Below are 10,839 nucleotides of genomic sequence, written 5' to 3' on the forward strand. Positions count from 1 at the left end.
CCCACAGACTCTAAGAAAGGCAAGCGCCCCAGATCCTCTCTGTCAGCACTCTGCCTTCACCTCCTGCTGTGGCCCCTTCAGGGGCCTTGAAATCCTCAGAATTGTTAGGGCTGGGAAAGACACGGAAATACTTAGAATGATTCTAGACTAAGAGAGACAAAAGAGACAGACAACCGACTGAAACTCGGTTCTGGACGGCGTTGTTTTGCTGTGAAGGACATGATTGGATAACTGGCATTACTCAGACAGGATCTATAAGGATGTATTTCCTGATTTTGATGCTTGGACTGTGGTTATACAGGATAATGTCTTGATTGTAGAAATTGCACATTAAAGCCTTAGGGAGTGACAGGCCATTAGATTGGCAACTTACTATCAAATGGTTTAGGAAAAAATAAGTCTTTGTACTGTTCTCCAACTCTTCAATAAGTATAATTTTGTTTCAAAGTGAAAAAGAAAAGGAAGGAAGGAAGGATGGAGAGAAGGTAGGGAGGGAGGGAGGGAGGGAGGGAGGGAGGGAGGGAGGGAGGGAGGGAGGGAGGGAGGGAGGGTGTCTTGTTTGGTTGTGAGGGAGGCCATCCTTACTGTGAGCACGTTTTCCGGTGGTTTCAGGCACAAGCCTGAGAGCTTCCTTGAACGTGAGTCACCTCTGAGTTTTCCTGGTGATGCCAACGAGGTTTGGGAGCTTGTTGGACTGTGAGAGCATGCCCTCCTTAGGCTGTAGTCTCATGGCCTTCCTTTCCTTTCTCATTGTTCTCCTGGCGTAGTTCCTTGTCCTTGCCAACTTTTTCTTCCTTTTTCTCCCTCTTACACAGAATAAACAATGTGTTAATTTGTTATTTAGAAATCTGAGAAATGAATGCTCTGATGTTGAATTTTTATTTTAAAATTTCTTTTTCCCCCCAATCTAAAAAAAATATCTTCAAGACTTACTGATACTTATAGGCTAAAATCAGTTTTAAGAAATTTCTTCTAGCCCCCCTCTGTCCTCACCCCCCTCCACTTAAAGACTATTAGACTTGATTAAAAAAAAAAACTGTCTGGGTAGAAATGGGTGGTGGGGTACCACATAAAAGATAAACAAGTTTGTCCATAATCTTGCTACTCACGATGATTCGATTTGTAAGCTTATAGAGGGGTGTGTGTGTGTGTGTGTGTGTGTGTGTAGAAACTTATTTTTTTAATGGAAATCATTCTATACATACTATTTATGACCCCACCTACTTAAAATATTCTTTTGCAACTTCATATGTAAAGGCTAGCTAGCAAATATCCCATTGAATATGAATTTTATTTTTGCTTACTAATCCCAGCTGGGGTTGGATTTGACATTCCTTGGTCCACCCTCCATGCCTCAGATTTTTGGCTCACATTGCGCCTCCGTGTGAAAGAAAACAGGAAGACCTGCCAGATTTTTTCGTGAGGATTTGTATTGTTTACCACTTTCCCATGAACAGAACTGGGCTCTGAAGAGGAGGTTTCAAGGAGTGATTAAGATTACACTCCTGAACAGGTGAGTTGGACTCAAATTTTGATTCTCCTCTTACCAGCTATATGAAGATGGGCATGTTACCTAACATCTCTGTGCCTCAGTGTCCTGACCTGTGAGGTGGGCTGAAATGAATAGTGTCTGTCCCACAGGGTTATTGAAGGATTAATAAGCTGTAAGTAGCTGGCACATGGTAAGTGCTCATTGGCACTGGTCATTGTTAATACTATGAATAAATGAGGCAACTACTGAGGTCTGCAGAAGTCTAGAAAGACAGTAAGTGGAGCAAGCTCCTCCCAGGAAGGGAAATAGTTCTCCGTATTGGTGGTTCAGAGTAATTATGATGGAAAAAACATATTCCAAGTTCTGGAGTTGACGTGTACTCCTTGTGACATTTTAATCTCTGAGTAATATATTCCATTGCCTGCAAAGCTGTGATTTCTCAGTTTATTGCTTTTTCCTCTTCTTTCTCAGACCTGAATTCCTTCTCCTCTTGGCTCCAGCCGGTCTCCAGCAACCAGGAACTGGATAGTGTGGTTATGGAACCAGGTCCTTACTTCAGAAAGGTAGTCTGAAGCCTCAGCAAGGTGCACTGCCTTCCCTGGGGAAGGTAGAAAAGACCTACTGTGTGCTCCATCCATCACATTGCCTTTCTTGCTCACAACAACCCTGCAATGCAGATACTATGACAATCTCCACTCTAGGGTCCAGCAGAGGGGTTCTATGCATGTGCTTTGGAGTCAGCGAGCCCAGGTCTGGTTTTGTCACTCACACACTCAATGAAACCTTTGGCAAATTACTTAACTTCTCTGAGGCTTAGTTTCCTCATACCTAAAATGAAAAGGATAATAATGCCGGTGTTAGAGGGTTGTTGGGAAGATTAAATGTGTAAAGTAAGTATGTGATATAGCACCTAGTCCTAGAGCATAGTACATGCTCAATAAATGTTAATTATTAGTGTTGTTATTATTTAGGATTGAAAAAATTGAGTCTCGGGGAAGTTATAATTATTACTACATTTTGTAGGTGAGGAAACCTCACTAATTCTTAGTCCTTTTCTCACCTATACAACAGCTTGCCCCTCTGTGGCTAAGACGACCATTCTTCTGTCTTTTAAATTTTATTTTAATTTATTGATTTGAGAAAGGGAGAGAGAGGAGAGAAATACCAATTTTTGTTGTTCCACTTATTTATGCATTCATTGGTTGTTTCTTTTTTTTAAAAAAAAATGGTTATTATTGAGAGTATTATAGATGTCCACCTTCCCCCCCCCGCCCCCCCCCCCCCCCCCCGCCTTCATTTCCCCCTCCACCAGTACCCGCCCTGCCCCAGGCCTTCACCACCCTATTGTCTGTGTCCATAGGTAATGCATATATGCATATAACTTCTTTGGTTAACCTCTTCCTGTTCGCCCCCGCCCCCCCCACCTCCTGAGATTTATCAGTCTGTTCCATGTTTCCATGCCTCTGGTTCTATTTTATTCATCAGTTTATTTTGTTCATTAGATTCCTTGTTCATTTATTTTGATTTTTAGATTCAATTGTTGATAGATATGTATTCATTGTCTTCTTCTTTTCTCCTTCTCCTCCTCCTCCTCCTCCTCCTTCTTCTTCTTCTTCTTCTTCTTCTTCTTCTTCTTCTTCTTCTTCTTCTTCTTCTTCTTTTTCTTCTTCTTCTTCTTCTTCTCCTTCTTCTTCTTCCTCTTCTTCTCCCTCACCTTAAGGAATACCCTTCAACATTTCATGTAATAATGGTTTGGTGGTGATGAACTATTTTATCTTTTTTTTTGTCTGTGAAGCTCTTTATCTGACCTTCAATTCTAAAAGATAGCTTTGCTGGGTAGAGTAATCTTTGTTGTAGGTTCTTGCTTTTCATCACTTTGAATATTTCTTACCACTCCCTCTCTGGCCTGCAAAGTTTCTGTTGAGAAATCAGCTGACAGTTGTATGGATGCTCTCTTGTAGGTAACTAACTGTTTTTCTCTTGTGCTTTAAGATTCTTTCTTTGTCTTTAACCCTTGGCATTTTAATTATGATGTGTCTTGGTGGGGGCCTCTTTGGGTTCCTCTTGTTTGGGACTCTCTGCACTTCCTGGACTTGTAAGTCTATTTCTTTCACCAGGTAGGGGAAGTTTTCTGTCATTACTTCTTTAAATAGGTTTTTAATATCTTGCTCTCTCTCCTCTCCTTCAGGCACCCCCATAATGCAAATGTCAGTATGCTTGAAGTTGTCCCAGAGGCTCCTTACACTACCTTCATATTTTTGGATTCTTTTTTCTTTTTGCTCCTCTGATTGGGTGTTTTTGCTTCCTCATATTTTAAGTCATTGATTTGATTCTCAGAATCCTCTACTCTACTATTGAATCCCTGTAAATTATTCTTTATTTCAATTAGTGTATGCTTAATTTCTGACTTGTCCTTTTTCATGTCTTTGAAATTCTCACTAAGATCCTTGAAAGTCTCATTAAGTCCCTTGAAGCTCTCATTAAGATCCTTGAGCAACCTTATAACCATTGTTTTGAACTCTGTATCTAGTAGTTTATTTGCTTCCATTTCATTTAGTTTTTTTTTTTTTCCTGGAAATTTCTTCTGTTCTTTCATTTATGACATATATATATATATATTTTTTTTTGTCTCTGCATTTTGGCTGCTTGCCTGCCACATCCATTTGCAGCAAGGGTTCAGGATCTGAAGAAGGGGCCATGTACAAATGAAAACACTAGACAAGAAATATGAATTTAGAAGGCATGGGGCCAGGTGGAAAACTTCCCTCTAGTGGAGAAGCTCCCTGAAGCCCTGGACCTGTTAGCTTTTATTCAATTTTAGATACACATCTTGCCCTCAGGCATGGCAATCCTGTAGCAGACAGACTATCTCAAAGGTCAGTAAATATTAGTAAAGATTTATTTTGAGACTATTAGGTCAGGAAATTGCTTCAAGCCACCACGATCTTGACAGAATAATCAGTGCATAGCTTTAGCCCTTGTTAAAGCTCAAGGTTCATCAGCCTTCCGAGTTTCTTGTTGCACTTTCATGATAGTGTTTAACAATGGATGGCTTCCCGCATTTGCCTGCGTTTGTTTCTATGTATTAGGTAAATCTGCTATGTCTCCTGGAATTGGTAGAGTGGCCTTGTGTATTAGGTGTCCTACAGGGCCCAGTGCCTCAGCCTCCCCAGTCACCTGAGCTGGGCATTCTTAGGTAAGCCCCTGTGTGGGCTTATGTGCACAGTCTCATTGTACTTGAGCCTTGATTGCTGTTGGTGTCACTGGGAGGAATTGACCTCCAGGCCAATTGGCTGTGAGGACCAGCTGTGTCTACAATGGAAGATCTGGTGCAGGAGACACCCCTATGGAGCAGGACTTGCTTCAGTGGGGCTTTGGTGCTCACTGAGTCTGCCCCTTGAGTGTGTCACTTGTGGATGTGTAGAGTTGTAATCTGGTAAGGTCTGAAGCTGTCCACCAGGTGCACTGGCTCTGGGGCCTCCTGGGAGGTGCAAGTCAGCCACTGCCTGGGGCCACCTGGCAGGAGCTACAGAGGGATTTGCAGATGGCTGCTATTTGTGTTGGGCTTGGAAGTGCCCAGGCGAAGCCAAAATGTGAAGCAAGGTAGCCTGGTGCTAGTGCCAGGACTTGGGTCTCTTATTGATAGGTATGGGGCATGCTGATGCCAGCTGATGCTTGTTTTAGAGATTTTAGGAAAGTCTGAAGCCTGAGCCGAACAGAGCATTCAGATGGAAAAACCATTGCAAAGAGCTTGGGTGTGGCTGCACATTGGATGGGGCAGGGTCTCAGGGAATCACCAGGGCAGAATGAACTGTGTGAGCCAGGCTGATGGAAACTCAGATATGGCTGCCAATCAGCTCTGTGACAGGGGAGGTCTCAGCATAGGAACAATGACTCCTGAGAGCATTCCTGTCTGGGAGAAAGTCACTCCCAAGTTCTTGCTCTGATGTCAGACAATCCAATTCCTCTCTGTATGTCCCTGGATCCCCTCAAACCTCTGCCCCAGCGCTGAAGCTCAAAGGGAGTGAGTCCAAGTAAGTTCATGTGCCAGCCCTTTTAGAGGAATTGCCAGGGTCTCCAACAGCATCCATGTCACTCAGCCACAATCCCCGCTACTTTTTACAGCCCAAACTTATGGGGATTTCTCTTCCTAGCTCTGAAACCCTGGGCTGAGGAGTCTGGTGTGGGTGGGATCCCTTGCTCCTCACAGGAGGCTTCCACAGCTGAGATATCCCTCCTAATTAAAAATACCCCACATGTGGATGTTGGACCAGCCCATTCTGCACCTCTACCCCTCCTCCCAGTCTCAATGTGCTTTCTTCTTTACTTCTCTAGCTGTAGGACTTCCATTCAGCCATATTTCAGGTGGTTCCAAATGATTGTTTTTCTGTATTTTAGCTGTAATTTTGATGTGGTTGTGGGAAATGGTGGGTACCAGCATTTACCTATGCCACCATCTTGGTTCCCCTCGTTGGATGATTTTTTGTATGTACCCTTAACAGGGATTGAACCTGTAACCTTGGCATGGGGGCAACACTCTAACCAACTGAGCTACTCAGCCAGGGTTTCCCCTGTCTTTTATAATAATAGAAAATTTTGATGGGGTAAAGGCTACATTTTTCAGCATCCCATGTCCTTAGATGTGGCCATGTGACTAGTTTGGCAGTACAGTGTGCCTGGAAGTGATACCTGAAGCTTCCTGGTTAGGTGTCTACAAGGAAGGGGCTTGCTTGCCCTTGCTTTGTAATTGACTACATAGGCTTTTACATAAAAAGGATTTAAACGCTATCTTGTTTAAGGCATTGTATTTTGGGTCTCTTTGTTATAGCAGCCAAACCTATACAAAGTGGGGCTGCAGTGTTGGTGGTAATAGGGCTCTAGGTAGGAGTCAGGAGACCTGGGTTTCCTGGCCCTGCCCCTCATGTGATGCATGCCCAAAGTATTCCTTTGCTCCCTCGTCTCACAACATGTACTTTGCCAGCAACTGTACTAGACATTAGCAATACAGAGATAAATGAGACACAGCCCCAGAATTGATCATATCTACCCACAGGCTTGGTAATGTAATCCATGTTAATCTTTGAGAAGATTATATTTCCTTATATAGTATACACATTCAGTTTCAGAGGCAGGCCAGGGCAATTTCTTCACAGATTTCAAACCCTTTATGGGTTCCAAATCTGTTATCATAGATAGAAAAATGCTCAAAACTATCATGGGTGCTTACACACTAGTTGTAAGTCCTTAGCAAAATATTGACACTCAGGTCCAGTGGTTCTGTGTCAAATGTAAATAGTGGTATTTAGAGGATTAAATGAGAAAACATGTAAAGCACTTACACTATATCTGACATTTGGAAGACACTCAATAAATGATGATGAAGGTGTAGGCTTTTGCCTAATGGCTGCTCTATAAGTGAGCTGTGGTATGAGTTGTCTAAGAAAGGCCTCTGAAGGGTGATCATCATCAGTACTCTGTCCCCGCTAGGCACCATGAGGTTTAAATGAGGCTGTGTATTATTTATTTATTTATCCTTAAATTTCTCTTGATTTATTTTTGTTATTTAGTCTTTTTTGAGGCTGTATTTATTAAAACACTTTTCAAAATGGTAACGTGGTAGTGGTGTGAAGCCAACATTCAAACCTGCAACTTTCCTGCCTTGGCACCATAAACTGCTTTCCGTGTCCTTGCCAAGTCCCGTCTGATGACACTGCTGTGTTGCAATGCTTTGTTATTATTCTGAGTCAATATTATGGACTGATGATCATCTAGTGCCAATGTCCATTGGGATCTGTCCACATACAAACACAGTCAGACAATTCAGGAAAAGGAAGAGGTTTTATCTAATCATTACAGTATGTTGTCTTTCTATATTTGAATATTTACAACACGTGGCCAATTTTTGAGTTCTAGAATGCTGACTTTCAATACAAGGTTCTGTATATATTACACTAGAGGCCCGGCATACACAATTCATGTGTGGGTACGGTCCCTAGGCCTGGCCTGCAATCAGGACCATCTTTCCCAGCTGCCCGCAGCTGGCCCCGCCCCCTGCCACCACCCACCCCTGGTTCCCCATTCACCATCAGGTGATTGGTGCCTGATGGCCAGGGTAAGGGACCGAGAGGTCGGCTGTTCCTGTCCGCTTGCTGGCCCCCCGCTGCTGTGGGTGGCCATCAGGTGATCGGAGCCTCCCAGCCAGGGAAAGGGACCAAGGGGTGGTCAGTGCACCTCACAGTGACTAGTCCAGCAGTCATTCTGGTCGCTCTGCCATTAGGGTCAATTTGCATATTACCCTTTTATTATATAGGATTATTATATAGGATAGAGGACTGGTGCACAGGTGGGGGCCAGCTGGCCTGCCCTGAAGGGGGCCCTGGATCAGGGTGGGGGGTTCCCACTGGAGGGTGGGGCTGACTAGGGCAAGGGGCCATAGGGTTTGCAGGCCAGCCACGCCCTTAATCAGGGTGAGGGTCCCCACTGGGGGGCGGGGCCAGCCTGGGCAAAGGGCCACAGGCAGTTTGCAGGCTGGCCACACCCCCGACTTTGTCAGGAAGGACATCCGGAATGATGTCCGGAAGACATCCGGTCTATCCAGTCTAATTAGCATATTATCCTTTTACTAGTATAGACTAGTGGCCTGGTGCATGAAATTCGTGCACGAGGGGGTGTCCCTCAGCCCGGCCTGCACCCTCTCCAATCTGGGACTCCTTGGGGGATGTCCGACTGCCAGTTTAGGCCCGATCCCTGTAGGATCGGGCCTAAACTGGCAGTCGGACATCTCTCTCGCAATCCGGGACCGCTGGCTCCTAACCGCTCACCTGCCTGCCTGCCTGATCACCCCTAACCACTCTGCCTGTCGGCCTGCTCACCCCAAACTGCCCCCCCCCCTCACCTTCTCACCTCCAACTGCATCCCCTGCCAGCCTGATCACTCCCAACTGCCCCCCCCCCCACCAGCCTGCTCGCTCCCAACTGCTCCCTTCTGCTGGACTGATTGCCCCCAACTGCCCCCCCTGCCAGCTTGCTTGCCCCTAACTGCCCCCCCTGCCGACCTGCTCACCCCCAACTGCCCCCCCTGCTGGCCTGCTTGCCCCCAATTGGCACCCTCTGCTGGCCTGCTCACCCCCAACTGCCCTCCTGTTGGCCAAATCACCCCCAACTGCCCTCCTCTCCTGGACTGATTGCCCCTAACCTCCTCTGCCTCAGCCCTGCCACCATGGCTTTGTCCAGAAGGATGTCTGGAAGGTCTCCTGGTCTAATTAGCATATTACCCTTTTATTAGTATAGATATATAAGGAATACATATATACATTTTCGAATTCCACAGAGTAATGATTATTATCCTGATACTAGTAGCCCTGCGCATGAATCTGAGCCAGTAGCTCACCAGTAGCTCGCTGCCACCCTTCAGTAGCTCTTTGCCCGCTGCCCCGCCCTCCTGTAGCTCCCCCTGGCCCCCAGTAGCTTCCCCCGCCCCCATCATAGCTTGCTGCCCTGCCCCCTCCTGTAGCTCTCTGCCACCTGCTTGTAGCCAGTAGCTTGCTGCTGCCCTCCTGTAGCTCTCTGCCTACTGCCCCACCCTCCTGTAGCTCCCTCCACCCCCGCCCCCCCCCCCATAGCTTGCTGCCATGCCCCCTCCTGTAGCTCTCCACCACCCACTTGTAGCTCGCTGCCCCACCATCCTGCTGATCCGTGATCCAGTCATTACGTGGTCGGTTGTTATACTTCACGGCGTAACGACCATTTGCATATTACATCTTTATTATATAGGATTATAGCTGATTCAGAATGGTCATTATATAACTTTTCTCAGGTACCTAGAGGCAGGTCTACCATGAAGCCAATAAAGTTTAAGCTCAGGCCTCTCACTTACATGAGCCTCTTCCATGGCCTGGTATTGATTTTGAATCCATGTTTTTGTACTCTTTTTCTGAAAGGTCTCCCCAAATTATATAAGCTTCAGGTCTTACAAAATCTAGATCTATCCCTGTAGAGTCACACAGATGCTAATCATTTGGGATTTCAATTGAGTTTCAATTCACTGAACTCTTACAGTTCATTGTAATTTATGAAAATAGCTATTTTCATTTAAGGTTGTGCTGATGGACCAATATTAGTTCATGAGGTTGGGATTGGACTCTTTCAATGATATGTCCAAATGATATGCTGGATAATTTTATAAGGTCAATTTATTGATATTAGCACTCCCTGATACTGTCTAAAACACTACACTGTGATAATGACCATAGTACCTTGGTTTTCAGGGCATATTTCTTGACATGCTCAGTGATTGCAACCATTTTTCGTTTGGGGCAGAATTAACACTTCCATTTGATAGTTGTTAATTGAGCCAAAGAAGCAAACATCTTAATAGAGAACTAGATTAGAGGATGAGATGACTGGTCATAAGGACATTCAAGACGCCTCTGGGAATTCCCAGATATGACTCAGTGATATGCTTGAAGGTGCTGGGCAGCTTGCTTTTAAAATGTGAGTACATGTAATTCTTCGCCTGACTCCTGTATGTCTGCAGCCTGAAAACTTCTAACGTATCTAATTTCTTCCCTTACACCTTCCAGCGTCAGATTCCTTTGTTCCTTCCTTCTGGACAATCACCATCTTTCAGACCTTGGATTGGGCACGGCGGAGGAATGTGGAACAGAGGAGATGACCACTCTCATCCAAGGGTGCAGGAATGTGAAGATGGGAAAAGGACACATGCGGCACCTTTTGAGATGAATGGTAATGTAATACCAATCTTACTTCTTGGGCCTGTCGGCGAGAGGACTGTGGGATTCTCTTTCTGATCCATTCCACAATCTCCGTGCATGGCTTAAACCACCTTAAGAGCTTCTCTTGGTAGAGAAAAACAAACACACCTTGAAGGTTCTGATTTTCCCTAATTCAAGCCTGGGAAATGTGCCATCTGCACAACTTCAGGATCAAGGTCTCTCCTTGTCTAATTGGCAAAATGCCGTTAAAAAGAAAAAGCACAGTGAAAACTATGACTCACATTCAAAACAAATGTCATAGTCTTAACGATATAGAGACATTGTTTTCTTTACCCCTTGAATTATCTCAGAATTAGGATAGGACTAATTTTAATATTCCAGGGAAGCTGGGTGAATGTTGGGTAAGGAGACGGGCAGAGAACAAACCACAGCATCCAAGTGCTGTGACAACTACTCTACACTTGGCAAAGTCATGTCAAGGCAATGCAAAGATATGCTTATGGTGGTCAACTGTGAGGGCATTCAGAGAGGGTGATGGACTCCACCTAGCGAGGGGTCCATGCTGATCCACCAATGCAGGGAGATTTTCTCCCTCCCTGGGAGTCAGACAGAG

At 45.0% G+C, this 10,839-nt stretch overlaps 1 long non-coding RNA gene across 1 annotated transcript; it reads left to right on the forward strand.

Moving 5' to 3' along the window:
* Positions 1-1,377: 1,377 nt before the first annotated feature.
* Positions 1,378-10,218, forward strand: LOC307101810. Its single transcript, XR_013813712.1, has 3 exons — positions 1,378-1,513; positions 1,964-2,055; positions 10,074-10,218. It is a non-coding gene; the product is annotated as an uncharacterized lncRNA (long non-coding RNA).
* Positions 10,219-10,839: the final 621 nt, after the last annotated feature.

This window comes from Cnephaeus nilssonii (assembly GCF_951640355.1).
Source record: "Cnephaeus nilssonii genome assembly, chromosome: 6".
Lineage (NCBI taxonomy): Eukaryota > Metazoa > Chordata > Mammalia > Chiroptera > Vespertilionidae > Cnephaeus > Cnephaeus nilssonii.